Genomic DNA, 16,538 nt, shown 5'->3' on the forward strand with positions numbered 1-16,538 from the left:
CTTTCTGCTGAGGGAACAAGGAACAGTAGGAGAAATATGAGGGTATAATGGTGCCAGAAGAACAAAAATGTGGACTCTTCTCCCAACGATGGAAATAACATTATCAGGTAAGCATAATTTATGTTTTCCATCTTAAAGGAAGGAGAGTCCATGGCTTCATTCATTATTTGTGGAAACAAATACCCAAGCTCTATAGGACACTGAATGAAAAACAGGAGGGCAAAAGAAGGCGGACCCTAATCTGAGGGCACCACAGCCTGTAAAACCTTTCTCCCAAAAACTGCTTCCGCCGAAGCAAAAACGTCAAATTTGTAAAATTTCTTAAAGGTATGTAAGGAAGATCAGGTAGCCGCCTTACAAATCTGCTCCATAGAGGCCTCATTCTTGAAGGCCCAAGACGAAGCCACAGCTCTAGTCAAATGAGCTGTGATCCTCTGAGGAGGCTTATGTCCCACTGTCTCATAGGCTAAACGAATCATGCTCCTCAACCAAAAGAGCAAAGAAGTTGAAGAGGATTTCTGCCCCTTGCACGTCCCTGCATACATTACAAAAGATGTAGATTGTCTGAAATCCTTTGTAGTCTGAAGATAAAATTTCAAGGCTCAAACCACGCATACATTATGAAGTAACCTCTCCTTAGGAGAAGAGGGGATAGGACACAAAGAAGGCACTACTATTTCCTGATTGATATTACGGTTAGACACAACTTTTGGAAGAAAGCCCAAACCAGTGCGAAGAACAGCCTTAGCATGAAAAAACAAATAAGGAGGCTCAAATTGCAAGGCCGCCAGCTCATAGACTCTGCGAGTCGATGCAATAGCCAACAGAAAGAGAACTTTCCAGGAAAGAATCTTAATGTCAATAGAGTGCATAGGTTCAAACGGAATCCTCTGCAACATCCTCAGAACCAAGTTCAAACTCCAAGGAGGAGCGGACTGTCTAAAAACAGGCCTGATTCTAGACATGGCCTGAACAAAAGACTGACTAACCGGAAGCTCTGCAAGCTTCTTGTGTAACAAAACAGATAATGCCGAAATCTGTCCCTTTAAGGAACTGGTGGCAAGCCCCTTCTCCAGCCCATCCTGGAGAAGGGACAGAATCCTAGATACCTTCACCGTGTGCCAAGGATATCCATGCTTCTCACACCAGGACAAGTAGGTATCCACACCTTATGATAGATGCGACGAGTGACTGGCTTCCTGGCCTGAACGAGAGTATCAAAAACTCTCTCAGAAAACCCTCTCCTGGCCAAGAATAAGTGTTCAATCCCCAACGCAGTCAGCCTCAGTGAATCTAGATTTTGATATTAAAAATTACCCTGTATCAACAGATCCCTGCGACAGGGTAACCTCCAAGGAGGAGAAGATGACATCCCAAGCAGATCCGCAAACCACGTCCTCTGCGGCCACAACAGAGAAATCAGAATAGCCGAAACTTGCTCCTGCTTGATGTGAGCCACTACACAAGGTAGAAGTGGCAACGGTGGAAAAATGTAAACTAGGTTGAACCCCCAAGGCACCGCTAAGGCATTAATCAGCTCTGCCTGGGGATCCCTGGACTGCGACTCGTATCTGGGTAGCTTGCAATCGAGTCTGGACGCCATGAGATCTATCTCCGGCGTCCCCCATCTGTGACAAACCTCCGCAAACACCTCAGGATGGAGAGACCATTCCCCCGGATGGAAGGATTGCCTGCTGAGAAAATCTGCTTCCCATTAGTCCTCACCCAGAATGTCGATTGCTGAGAGAGAACAGCTGCCCATTCCAGTATCCGAGAAACTTTCCTCATCGCTAGGGAGTTTCTCGTCCCCCTGATGGTTGATGTAAACCACCGAGGTAATGTTGTCTGTCTGGAACCTGATGAAGCTGAACAACCCCAGAGGAGGCCACACCCTTTAGAGCATTGTAGATTGCTTGAAGTTCCAGAATATTTATCGGTAGGAGAGACTCTCGAGACCACTTTCCCTGAGCCATCCTGGAACCCCAAACAGCTCCCCATCCTGCCAGACTCACGTCCGTGGTAACGATTTCCCAGGACGGTCTCAGGAAGGATGTCCCTTGGGACAGTTGTTCTGAATGGATCCACCAAGAGAGGGAGTCCTTCGTCCGATCGTACAGAGAAATCTGTTGGGATAGGTCTGTATGATTGCCGTTCCACTGTCTCAACATGCACAACTGAAGAGGTCTTAGATGGAACCTGGCGAATGGAATGACATTGATGCTGGACACCATGAGCCCGATCACCTCCATACGCTGAGCCACAGAGGGACGGGAGGAGGACTGAAGGGCAAGACAGGTGGACGCAATCTGATCTGTGAGAAATATCCTCATGGTTATAGAATCTATGATCGTTCCCAGGAACTCCACCCTGTTGCTGGGAATCAGGGAGCTCTTTCCTAAATTTATCTTCCAACCGTGAGATTGGAGCAAAAGAAGAAGGGCCCTCGAGTGATCCTCTGCGAGACTGAACGACGGCGCCTGGACTAGGATGTCGTCCAGATAGGGTGCCACAGCAATGCCTCTGGATCTAGCTACTGCAAGTAGCACCCCCAGAACCTTTATGAAGACTCTCGGGGCCATCACCAGACCGAAGGGAAGGGCCACAAACTGGAAATGTTGGTCCAGAAACGCAAGTCTCAGGAATCTAAAGTGATCCCTGTGGATTGGCACATGAAGGTAGGCATCCTGCAAGTCTATTGTTGTCATGAATTGCCCCTCTTGAACTAGGGGCAGAATAAATCTAATAGTCTCCATTTTGAACGATAGAACAGCCAGAAACTTGTTTTAACATTTCACGTCTAGAATCGGGAGGAATGCGCCCTCCTTCTTTGGGACTACAAAAAGGTTTGAATAGTACCCTAAACCCCTTTCTGCTGGGGGTACTGGTACAATAACTTTGAGAGAAGAGATATCCCTCACACATTCCAGAAAGGCGTCTCTTTTCTGGTCTGGAAGGCAGATTTGACAGGAGAAATCTGCCCCTGGGCGGATGAGATCTGAACCCTATCCTGTATCCCTGGGCGATAACCTCCAGAAGTCAGCGGTCCTGAACATCCTGCAACCAGGCCACTGAGCAGAGAGATAATCTGCCCCCTATTTGGTCCAGTGACCAGTCGGAAGCCACACCTTCATGCCAACTTTGTGTCGGCAGGCTTCTTGTTCTGCTTGGACTTATTCCGAGACTGAGCTGGCTTCCAACTGCCCTTTGGCTGACCCGCTTTTGCGGTGGACTGCTGACGTTGGGTCTTGTCCGCATGAAAGGGAAAAAAAGTAGATCCCTTAGGCTTAACCTTCTTATCCTGCAGTAGGAAAGCACCCTTGCCTCCCGTAACCGCGGATATGATTGAGTCTAATCCTGGACCAAACAGAATCTTTCCCTGAAAGGGAATGGATAGCAGTCTAGATTTAGAGGTCATGTCTGCAGACCACGACATTAGCCACAGAGCCCTGCGGGCTAGTACAGAAAAACCTGATACCTTAGCATTCAGGCAAATAATTAGCATATTGGCATCACAAATAAAAGAATTAGCGACCCTCAAGGCCTTAATTCTTTCCTGTATCTCGTCGAGGGGAGTCTCCCTCTCAACTATGTCTGACAGAGATCCGGCTACCGCAGCAACCGCTGCTGGCGGCTGAAAAACAAACCCTGTATGTTTTCTTAACATGTTTTCTAACTTTTTATCCATGGGCTCTTTAAACGACGAACTATCCTCAAGAGGAATCGTTGTCTGCTTCGCGAGCGTAGAGATAGCACAATCCACCTTAGGGACAGTGCCCCATAGCTCAAACTGAGAGTCCGGGACAGGGAACAGCTTCTTAAAAGGAAGAAGAAGGGGAAAAGGAAGAACCTAATCTCTCCCATTCATTCTTAAAAATGTTAGCCATCTTAACAGGAACCGGGAAGGTCTGAGGCACCACCCTGTCCTCATATACTTTATCAAGCTTAGGAATCGAAGGATCCTCCGGTAGTTTCAGTTCCGGAACCTCGAGAGTAGCAAGCACTTGCTTCAGCAAAAAGTGCAAATTTTCCATCCAAAACCTAAAATCAGGCACCTCCGCAGTCGGAGCTTTAGATGACAGACTCCGACCCAGAAGGAACGTCCTCCGAAGAGTCGGAGTCGTCCTCGTCAGCGGATAATCTTTCCGAAATATCCATTGGATAATATGACTTCTGGGTCGGATCGCCATATTTTACCTTACGTTTGCGTTTAGCAGAATGTGGTAAGGCACTAATTATTATTATTATCATTTTTATTATACTTTATTTATGAAGCACCATCATATTCCACAGCGCTGTCCATGGATACAATTCATTTAAATAAAACAATAATATAAAACTTCTAAGACTAAGAGACAGGACAGCATTTACAAACACATACAGGAGGAATCGAGGGCCCTATTCCCGTGGGAACTTACAATCTAGAAGGGTAGGAGGTTGAGAAACAGGAGGTGAGGATAATCACCTTAGACACCGCCGTTTGGAGTTGATCCGCAAAATCTGGCGGCCAACGGATCTCTCCCGTAGGAGAAATGGTCGTGCCCTGGGGCGCTGCATGTGTAATCGGAGATGAATGTAGGGAACACAAGTTACGGGACGGGGAACCCTCAGTAGTACTAGACATCCTATTCTTTCTAGTTGTGGTAACTTTATCAAGGCATGTGGAACATAGTTGAGCAGGCGTATCTACCAGAACCGCCTCGCAATAAACACAGGTATGAGACTTTGATAAAGAGGGAGTACCCTCCAACGCGTCAAGAGTCCTCCATATCTTGCGCCTTTATACAGACTAGATATATTGTATGAAAAATGGCACCTTTATAACCTCCAATGGCCGGGGCACTCACCACCTCCTATGACCCGGACCACAGAAACTGCTTCATCTCCTGCAACCGCCGGTCAAGCAGAGGAAGTTGAATAGGCCACACCCGGTCTCTGCACTAGGGAGAAAAAGTGCCAAATTGGCCATGCAAATACTGCTGGAAATGAAACTAAAAGTCCACCCATTGCCAGAGCCTCATCTAACACATATCTTAGCAATGACACAATAAACAATATTATGTACAGACACCCCCTGTTCAATAATCCCCCTACCAGGGATATCAACCATCGATTCTATAAAGATAAAAGGTATCACACTGTAACCCTGTCTTCTGCGTTATCATTATGTGTATAAAAAAAATGAAACATTCTTACCAGAATCTATGCCGTGGAACAGGAACACGGCCTCTCAAGTGTGACAGTGTAGTAGCATCGCTCCCGACATGGACTTGAGTGTAAAAAGCAGGCAACGAAACTCGTCAACGCTGATTGCTTATGGAGCTGTTAGAATGAGTCGGGATGGTATCGCAGAAAGACTCTCCCTGCATCTCTGGACTCTAACTTTCAGCCAAGCTCTCACTGAGAGGCTGACAGGACTACTTAAAACTCCAGTCCCATTCCGAAGAGTACTACCCTCCATAAGAGACTACTCCGAATCTTCCGCCACTTCTCTGCCAACCTCCTTTGACAAAAAGCAAAGAATGACTGGGGGATGAGGGAAGTGGGGGAGGTATTTAAGCCTTTGGCTGCGGTGTCTTTGCCTCCTCCTGGTGGCCAGGTTCTTAATTCCCACAAGTAATGAATGAAGCTGTGGACTCTCCTCCCCTTTAGATGGAAAATGAAGAAATACTTGCTATAGACAAAACTCATATAAATAAAGCTATTAATATAGAGATAAAATGAATACAGACAGCTATTAGTACAAGGCACTGCTAAGTACTTTAGGATAAAATGTCATACTGTAATGTAACACGTTATGGTACAGTAATAAGACTTCACAAAAGGGACATGCTACAAATTTGTTTATATAATTGTGCTAAAATACTGATTATTTTAAATGACAGATTCCCTCTTGTTTTGTGTTTTGCACAAATATAATTCTCTTGGTCTTTTCCAAGACACAATCACATGTGCACTGTATCTATATACACTACTGGTCAAAGGTTTGCAGTTTTTATTGACAGTTAAGCACTGAAAACCCTGAAATGTTACGGAAGCAAGTAGTTAACTGCCAGAGGTAAAATAAACAAGATTAGGTTACCATCAACTGAAAAATAATGTATGCAGACCAGTATAACTCTTAAAAACAAAATTTATGCTTACCTGATAAATTTTCTTTCCTGGCATGGAGAGTCCACTAATCCATTCTAATTACTAGTGGGAATTCAACTCCTGGCCACCAGGAGGAGGCAAAGAACACCCCAGCAAAGCTTTAAATATCCCTCCCACTTCCCATAATACCCCAGTCATTCAGCCGAGGGAATATGGAAAGAGAAGAGGACACAAAGAGTATAGAGGTGCCTGAAGTTTAGAAAAAAATATAAATAAAAATAATAAGCCGTCTTGAATTTAGATAATGATGGGTCGTGGACTTTCTATGCCAGGAATGAAAATAATTTTTCAGGTAAACATAAATTTTCTTTTCTTTCCAATGGCACGGAGAGTCAACAAATCCATTCTAATTACTAGTGGGAACCAATACCCAAGCTAGAGGACACAGAATGGAAAGGGAGGGAGAAAAAAGACAGGCTGACCTAAACTGAAGGCACCACCGCTTGAAGAACTCTTCTCCCAAAGGAAGCTTCAGCTGAGGCAAAAACAACACATTTGTAAATTTTAGAGAAAGTATGCAACAAGGACCAAGTAGCCGCCTTGCAAATCTGCTCCACAGAAGCCTCATTTTTAAAGGCTCAGTAAGAAGAAACATCCCTAGTTGAATGAGCCGTAATCCTCTCAGGAGGATGCTGTCCAGCTGTTTCATAAGCCAACCAAATGACACTTCCCAACCAGAAGGACAGAGTAGTAGACTTAGCCATCTGGCCCTTACGTTTGCCAGCAAACACTACAAAAAGGGCAGAAGATTGACAAAAATACTTAGTAGCCTGGAGATAGCACGTTAGAGCACAAACTACATCCAGGTTGTGTAATAGACGTCTTTCTTGAGAAGTAGGATTAGGGCCGAATGAAGGAACGACACTGAAGAGCCGAAAGCTCAGACTCTACGAGCAGAAGAAATGGCCAGTAAAAACAAAACCTTCCAAGACCACAACTTAATAAAAAGCATAGGCTCAAACTGAGTCTGCTGCAGAACCCGAAGAACAAGATTAAGGCTCCAAGCAGGTTTAAACACAGGCCTGATTCTCACCAGGGCCTGAACAAAGGGCTGAACGTCTGGTAAGTCGGCCAAATGCTTATGTAACAGAACAGAAAGGACAGAAATCTGACCCTTCAGGGAACTAACTGATAAACCCTTCTCCAGACCTTCCTGGAGAAAAGACAGAATATGGGGAACACTGACTTTACTCCAAGGAAAACCCAGAGATTCACACAAGTAAAGATATGTGCGCCAAACCTTATGGTAAATCTTGAGAGTTACTGGCTTACGAGCCTGGATCAAGGTGTCCATAATATTCTCAGAAAAACCTCGTCTAGACAAGACTAGGCGTTCAATCACCATGCAGTCAGCTACAGAGAATCTATATTTGGATGAAGAAAACGACCCTGAAGTAGAAGGTCCTTCCTCAGCGGTAATTTTCACGGAGGATAGGACCGCATCTTCACCAGGTCCGCAAACCAAATTCTGCAAGGCCAAGCTGGAGCAATTAGAATAACTGAAGCCTGCTTCTGTTTGATATGAGTTATCACCCAAGGAAGAAGGGAAAAAGGAGGAAATGGGTAAATCAGACCGAAATCCCACGGAACCGCTAGAGCGTCCACCAGGACTGCTTGCAGATCTCTTTATCTGGATCCGTATTTGAGAAGTTCCGGAACTCCGGAATACCTCCATCTGAGAGTAATCATTGAGAATACCTTCCGGATGAAGAGCCCACTCTCCTGGGTGAAAAAAAGTCTGCCTGCTCAGGTAATCCTTAAGAATTTCCCAGCCGATATACACCCTGAGAATGTCTGTGTGAAAATCAAACCAAAGCCTCCAAGAAACACACGCTCCCTTTTTGGATACGTACTATGAGACAGTACTGAATATCCTCTCCAAGCGGACCAAGAAGCCACTTGGTCATCACGTGACCACAACTAATAGAAGTGCAACATCAATAGAAAAAGCGTTCGAAGTACGTAGCACTAAAGATTCTAAGAGGCCGTTTAAATTGAACATATAATTTCATGTCCACATACTGTCATCTCATAGCTCCACAAAATAAAACTGTTACACCTTAAACACTCATCTGACAGCTTCAAGTCCATAACAATGTTACATAACACCACTGAAAAAATGTAACTCCCCTCTATCCAGCAGTACAATACCCTGTATACACTGCCCAGCGATAATATCCTAAAATTGGATATATATATAGATATATATATATATATATAGATATATATATATATATAGATATATATATATATATATATATATATATATATATATATATATATATATATATATATATATATATATATATATATATATATATATATATATATAAAATGTAGAAATGACTGCAGCACAGCACTCCGGGTATATTTTAACAATTTTAATTACAAGCAGTGTAACTCCGGGTATATTTTAACAATTTTAATTACAAGCAGTGTAACTGCTTGTAATTAAAATTGTTAAAATATGCCAGGAGTGCTGCAGTCATTTCTACATTTTCTATCAATATCTGTTTGAGGTGAGACAGGGACTGCTTGCACCCATATATATAAGTGAATTGGTGCTGGACTTTCTCATATATATATATATATATATATATATATATATATATATATATATATATATATATATATATATATATATATATAGAGAGAGAGAGAGAGAGAGAGAGAGAGATACACATATACATATATATATATACATATATATATACATATATACACACACACACAACAACATCAATTAAAATTGTGGGGAGGCGAAAAGTGAGTTTAAAATCCTCCACTAAAGGGGGGCGGAGCCAACTGTGAAGCAGTACAGTCGCACATTTCAGCAGCTCCGTGTATAACATATATAAAAAACAAATTTGAAGACCGTTCCAGCTCAAATATTTAGCCCTCAACGAAGATTGATTGGCACAAGCAACCTGTGCACCTAGTCCTAGCGAGAGCATCACTGAATTGATGGACCCTCATAATTCCGGTGTGTACATCGCTGACAAGTTGCTCTGAAATCGGCCATCTTGGGCCCATTACTATTGTGTTATCCTCCAGCCCGGCGCATAGTCCTACCTCTAGCTATCACAACTGCGGAGCAAATCATGGAGGAGATACATATTTTTCTAGAAAGGTGTTGTAGTGTGTATGAACACCTAACCATCTTGGCGCCCCAGCAGGTAGATGACAAGTCTGCGGACCATGCTGCCCACACACCCATTTACATGGCTACTCCCGGAGGGGATGACGCTTTGGGGCCCCAGCATTCCTCTTCTTCTAGGCATACCATTTTGGGAGAGGAGTATAAATTTGATACTTTTGCCTCGGCTGAGGCTTCCTTTGGGAGAACGGTTATTCAAGCAGTGGTGCCTTATGTTTAGGTTCCCTGTCTTGTCCCTCCCTTATCTGTGTCCTCTAGCTTGGGTATTGATTCCCAATAGTAATTAGAGATGGTCCGTGGAATCACTGTGTCATTAGAAAGAAAACAAAATTTATGCTTACCTGATAAATTTATTTCTTGACACTGAGTCCACGGCCTGCCTTATTTTATTCAGTCTTTTTTATTTGTAAACCTCAGGCACCTCTGCACCTTGTGTTACTTCCTTTCTCTCCTTTTCCTTCGGTTGAATGACTGGGGTTTGAGGTAAGGGAGGTGATACTTAAAAGCTTTGCTGTGGTGCTCTTTGCCTCCTCCTGCTGGCCAGGAGTGATATTCCCAATAGTAGAGATGATCCGTGGACTCACTGTGTTGAGAAATAAATACATTTATCAGGTAAGCATAAATTTTGTTTTTATTTTTTGTTAATGATAGGTTGTTTTTTTTGTAAATGGTAGGTTATTTCTTGTAATGTTAGGTTTTTTACAGTAATGGTAGTTTTGTTTTTTTTAAAGGGATAGTAAAGTCTAAATTAAAAAATCAAAATTGCTTTGCTCTCTTGTTATTCTTAGTTAAAAGCTAAACCTAGGTAGACTCATATGCTAATTTCTAAGCCCTTGAAGGCCGCCTCTCATCTGAATGCATTTGACAGTTTTTCACAGCTAGATGGCATTAGTTCATAAGTTTCATATAGATAACACTGTGCTCATGCACGTGAAGTTATTTAAGAGTCAGCACTAATTGCCTAAAATGCAAGTCTGTCAAAAGATCTTAAATAAGTAGCCAGTCAGCAGAAGCTTAGATACAAGGTAATTAGAGGTAAAAAGTATATTTATATAACAGTGTTGGTTATGGAAAACTGGGGCATGGTAATTAAAGGGATTATCTATCTTTTTAAACAATATCATTTTTGGTGTTTACTATCCTTTTAAGGTAAGCTTAGGTTTGAACTTAATTTTACAGGTGTTGTTTTTTTAAAAGGTAGTTTGGATTTTTTTAAGTTAATTTATGGGTATTTTAATTTGGGTTAAGTTAGGGGGTGTTAAATTAGGGGGTTTAGATGTTAGTGTTTAGTTAGCGATGTGGGGGATGGTGGTTAAGGGGTTATTATGCTGGGTGCTTATGGTAGGGTGTTCGCTTTTTTTTACTTTTTTTTCGTTTTAGCAAATAAGGTCTTTCTCTACTGATTTTTATGTGGGAACACATGCACATGCAAGCGAAAACTCCACTAGCAATTTGTGTGCTTTTCGGGCTATGGCTAGTAAAAAAACAGAATTTATGTTTACCTGATAAATTACTTTCTCCAACGGTGTGTCCGGTCCACGGCGTCATCCTTACTTGTGGGATATTCTCTTCCCCAACAGGAAATGGCAAAGAGCCCAGCAAAGCTGGTCACATGATCCCTCCTAGGCTCCGCCTACCCCAGTCATTCGACCGACGTTAAGGAGGAATATTTGCATAGGAGAAACCATATGATACCGTGGTGACTGTAGTTAAAGAAAATAAAATATCAGACCTGATTAAAAAACCAGGGCGGGCCGTGGACCGGACACACCGTTGGAGAAAGTAATTTATCAGGTAAACATAAATTCTGTTTTCTCCAACATAGGTGTGTCCGGTCCACGGCGTCATCCTTACTTGTGGGAACCAATACCAAAGCTTTAGGACACGGATGAAGGGAGGGAGCAAATCAGGTCACCTAAATGGAAGGCACCACGGCTTGCAAAACCTTTCTCCCAAAAATAGCCTCAGAAGAAGCAAAAGTATCAAACTTGTAAAATTTGGTAAAAGTGTGCAGTGAAGACCAAGTCGCTGCCCTACATATCTGATCAACAGAAGCCTCGTTCTTGAAGGCCCATGTGGAAGCCACAGCCCTAGTGGAATGAGCTGCGATTCTTTCAGGAGGCTGCCGTCCGGCAGTCTCGTAAGCCAATCTGATGATGCTTTTAATCCAAAAAGAGAGAGAGGTAGAAGTTGCTTTTTGACCTCTCCTTTTACCAGAATAAACAACAAACAAGGAAGATGTTTGTCTAAAATCCTTTGTAGCATCTAAATAGAATTTTAGAGCGCGAACAACATCCAAATTGTGCAACAAACGTTCCTTCTTCGAAACTGGTTTCGGACACAAAGAAGGCACGACTATCTCCTGGTTAATGTTTTTGTTAGAAACAACTTTTGGAAGAAAACCAGGTTTAGTACGTAAAACCACCTTATTTGCATGGAACACCAGATAAGGAGGAGAACACTGCAGAGCAGATAATTCTGAAACTCTTCTAGCAGAAGAAATTGCAACCAAAAACAAAACTTTCCAAGATAATAACTTAATATCAACGGAATGTAAGGGTTCAAACGGAACCCCCTGAAGAACTGAAAGAACTAAGTTGAGACTCCAAGGAGGAGTCAAAGGTTTGTAAACAGGCTTGATTCTAACCAGAGCCTGAACAAAGGCTTGAACATCTGGCACAGCTGCCAGCTTTTTGTGAAGTAACACAGACAAGGCAGAAATCTGTCCCTTCAAGGAACTTGCAGATAATCCTTTCTCCAATCCTTCTTGAAGAAAGGATAGAATCTTAGGAATTTTTACCTTGTCCCAAGGGAATCCTTTAGATTCACACCAACAGATATATTTTTTCCATATTTTGTGGTAAATTTTTCTAGTTACAGGCTTTCTGGCCTGAACAAGAGTATCAATAACAGAATCTGAGAACCCTCGTTTTGATAAGATCAAGCGTTCAATCTCCAAGCAGTCAGTTGGAGTGAGACCAGATTCGGATGTTCGAACGGACCTTGAACAAGAAGGTCTCGTCTCAAAGGTAGCTTCCATGGTGGAGCCGATGACATATTCACCAGATCTGCATACCAAGTCCTGCGTGGCCACGCAGGAGCTATCAAGATCACCGATGCCCTCTCCTGATTGATCCTGGCTACCAGCCTGGGGATGAGAGGAAACGGCGGGAATACATAAGCTAGTTTGAAGGTCCAAGGTGCTACTAGTGCATCTACTAGAGTCGCCTTGGGATCCCTGGATCTGGACCCGTAGCAAGGAACCTTGAAGTTCTGCCGAGAGGCCATCAGATCCATGTCTGGAATGCCCCACAGTTGAGTAATTTGGGCAAAGATTTCCGGATGGAGTTCCCACTCCCCCGGATGTAATGTCTGACGACTCAGAAAATCCGCTTCCCAATTTTCCACTCCTGGGATGTGGATTGCAGACAGGTGGCAGGAGTGAGTCTCCGCCCATTGAATGATTTTGGTCACTTCTTCCATCGCCAGGGAACTCCTTGTTCCCCCCTGATGGTTGATGTACGCAACAGTCGTCATGTTGTCTGATTGAAACCGTATGAACTTGGCCTTTGCTAGCTGAGGCCAAGCCTTGAGAGCATTGAATATCGCTCTCAGTTCCAGAATATTTATCGGTAGAAGAGATTCTTCCCGAGACCAAAGACCCTGAGCTTTCAGGGATCCCCAGCCCGCGCCCCAGCCCATCAGACTGGCGTCGGTCGTGACAATGACCCACTCTGGTCTGCGGAAGGTCATCCCTTGTGACAGGTTGTCCAGGGACAGCCACCAACGGAGTGAGTCTCTGGTCCTCTGATTTACTTGTATCTTCGGAGACAAGTCTGTATAGTCCCCATTCCACTGACTGAGCATGCACAGTTGTAATGGTCTTAGATGAATGCGCGCAAAAGGAACTATGTCCATTGCCGCTACCATCAAACCTATTACTTCCATGCACTGCGCTATGGAAGGAAGAGGAACGGAATGAAGTGTTTGACAAGAGTTTAGAAGTTTTGTTTTTCTGGCCTCTGTCAGAAAAATCCTCATTTCTAAGGAGTCTATTATTGTTCCCAAGAAGGGAACCCTTGTCGACGGAGATAGAGAACTCTTTTCCACGTTCACTTTCCATCCGTGAGATCTGAGAAAGGCCAGGACTATGTCCATGTGAGCCTTTGCTTGAGGAAGGGACGACGTTTGAATCAGAATGTCGTCCAAGTAAGGTACTACTGCAATGCCCCTTGGTCTTAGCACCGCTAGAAGGGACCCTAGTACCTTTGTGAAAATCCTTGGAGCAGTGGCTAATCCGAAAGGAAGCGCCACGAACTGGTAATGCTTGTCCAGGAATGCGAACCTTAGGAACCGATGATGTTCCTTGTGGATAGGAATATGTAGATACGCATCCTTTAAATCCACCGTGGTCATGAATTGACCTTCCTGGATGGAAGGAAGAATTGTTCGAATGGTTTCCATTTTGAACGATGGAACCTTGAGAAACTTGTTTAAGATCTTGAGATCTAAGATTGGTCTGAACGTTCCCTCTTTTTTGGGAACTATGAACAGATTGGAGTAGAACCCCATCCCTTGTTCTCCTAATGGAACAGGATGAATCACTCCCATTTTCAACAGGTCTTCTACACAATGTAAGAATGCCTGTCTCTTTATGTGGTCTGAAGACAATTGAGACCTGTGGAACCTCCCCCTTGGGGGAAGCCCCTTGAATTCCAGAAGATAACCTTGGGAGACTATTTCTAGTGCCCAAGGATCCAGAACATCTCTTGCCCAAGCCTGAGCGAAGAGAGAGAGTCTGCCCCCCACCAGATCCGGTCCCGGATCGGGGGCCAACATTTCATGCTGTCTTGGTAGCAGTGGCAGGTTTCTTGGCCTGCTTTCCCTTGTTCCAGCCTTGCATTGGTCTCCAGGCTGGCTTGGCTTGAGAAGTATTACCCTCTTGCTTAGAGGACGTAGCACTTGGGGCTGGTCCGTTTCTACGAAAGGGACGAAAATTAGGTTTATTTTTGGCCTTGAAAGACCTATCCTGAGGAAGGGCGTGGCCCTTACCCCCAGTGATATCAGAGATAATCTCTTTCAAGTCAGGGCCAAACAGCGTTTTCCCCTTGAAAGGAATGTTAAGGAGTTTGTTCTTGGAAGACGCATCCGCTGACCAAGATTTCAACCAAAGCGCTCTACGCGCCACAATAGCAAACCCAGAATTCTTCGCCGCTAACCTAGCCAATTGCAAAGTGGCGTCTAGGGTGAAAGAATTAGCCAATTTGAGAGCACGGATTCTGTCCATAATCTCCTCATAAGGAGGAGAATCACTATCGATCGCCTTTACTAGCTCATCGAACCAGAAACACGCGGCTGTAGTGACAGGGACAATGCATGAAATTGGTTGTAGAAGGTAACCTTGCTGAACAAACATCTTTTTAAGCAAACCTTCTAATTTTTTATCCATATGATCTCTGAAAGCACAACTATCTTCTATGGGTATAGTGGTGCGTTTGTTTAAAGTAGAAACCGCTCCCTCGACCTTGGGGACAGTCTGCCATAAGTCCTTTCTAGGGTCGACCATAGGAAACAATTTTTTAAATATGGGGGGAGGGACGAAAGGAATACCGGGCCTTTCCCATTCTTTATTTACAATGTCCGCCACCCGCTTGGGTATAGGAAAAGCTTCTGGGAGCCCCGGGACCTCTAGGAACTTGTCCATTTTACATAGTTTCTCTGGGATGATCAAATTCTCACAATCATCCAGAGTGGATAATACCTCCTTAAGCAGAGCGCGGAGATGTTCCAACTTAAATTTAAATGTAATCACATCGGGTTCAGCTTGTTGAGAAATTTTCCCTGAATCTGAAATTTCTCCCTCAGACAAAACCTCCCTGGCCCCCTCAGACTGGTGTAGGGGCATTTCAGAACCATTATCATCAGCGTCCTCATGCTCTTCAGTATCTAAAACAGAGCAGTCGCGCTTACGCTGATAAGTGGGCATTTTGGCTAAAATGTTTTTGATAGAATTATCCATTACAGCCGTTAATTGTTGCATAGTAAGGAGTATTGGCGCGCTAGATGTACTAGGGGCCTCCTGAGTGGGCAAGACTCGTGTAGACGAAGGAGGGAATGATGCAGTACCATGCTTACTCCCCTCACTTGAGGAATCATCTTGGGCATCATTTTCAGTGTCACATAAATCACATTTATTTAAATGAGAAGGAACCTTGGCTTCCCCACATTCAGAACACAGTCTATCTGGTAGTTCAGACATGTTAAACAGGCATAAACTTGATAACAAAGTACAAAAAACGTTTTAAAATAAAACCGTTACTGTCACTTTAAATTTTAAACTGAACACACTTTATTACTGCAATTGCGAAAAAGTATGAAGGAATTGTTCAAAATTCACCAAAATTTCACCACAGTGTCTTAAAGCCTTAAAAGTATTGCACACCAAATTTGGAAGCTTTAACCCTTAAAACAACGGAACCGGAGCCGTTTTTAACTTTAACCCCTTTACAGTCCCTGGTATCTGCTTTGCTGAGACCCAACCAAGCCCAAAGGGGAATACGATACCAAATGACGCCTTCAGAAAGTCTTTTCTATGTATCAGAGCTCCTCACACATGCGACTGCATGTCATGCTTCTCAAAAACAAGTGCGCAATACCGGCGCGAAAATGAGGCTCTGCCTATGATTAGGGAAAGCCCCTAGAGAATAAGGTGTCTAAAACAGTGCCTGCCGATATTATTTAACAAAAATACCCAGATTAAATGATTCCTCAAGGCTAAATATGTGTAATATATGATCGATTTAGCCCAGAAAATGTCTACAGTCTTAATAAGCCCTTGTGAAGCCCTTATTTACTGTCTGAATAAAAATGGCTTACCAGATCCCATAGGGAAAATGACAGCTTCCAGCATTACATCGTCTTGTTAGAATGTGTCATACCTCAAGCAGCAAAAGACTGCTCACTGTTCCCCCAACTGAAGTTAATTCCTCTCAACAGTCCTGTGTGGAACAGCCATGGATTTTAGTAACGGTTGCTAAAATCATTTTCCTCATACAAACAGAAATCTTCATCTCTTTTCTGTTTCAGAGTAAATAGTACATACCAGCACTATTTTAAAATAACAAACTCTTGATTGAATAATAAAAAACTACAGTTAAACACTAAAAAACTCTAAGCCATCTCCGTGGAGATGTTGCCTGTACAACGGCAAAGAGAATGACTGGGGTAGGCG

At 43.4% G+C, this 16,538-nt stretch overlaps 1 protein-coding gene across 4 annotated transcripts in view; it reads right to left on the reverse strand.

Moving 5' to 3' along the window:
- The window catches only part of VRK3 (VRK serine/threonine kinase 3), a 403,485-nt gene that overhangs the window by 280,357 nt on the left and 106,590 nt on the right, over positions 1–16,538 (reverse strand). The window lies entirely within an intron of this gene.

This window comes from Bombina bombina, chromosome 1 (assembly GCF_027579735.1).
Source record: "Bombina bombina isolate aBomBom1 chromosome 1, aBomBom1.pri, whole genome shotgun sequence".
Lineage (NCBI taxonomy): Eukaryota > Metazoa > Chordata > Amphibia > Anura > Bombinatoridae > Bombina > Bombina bombina.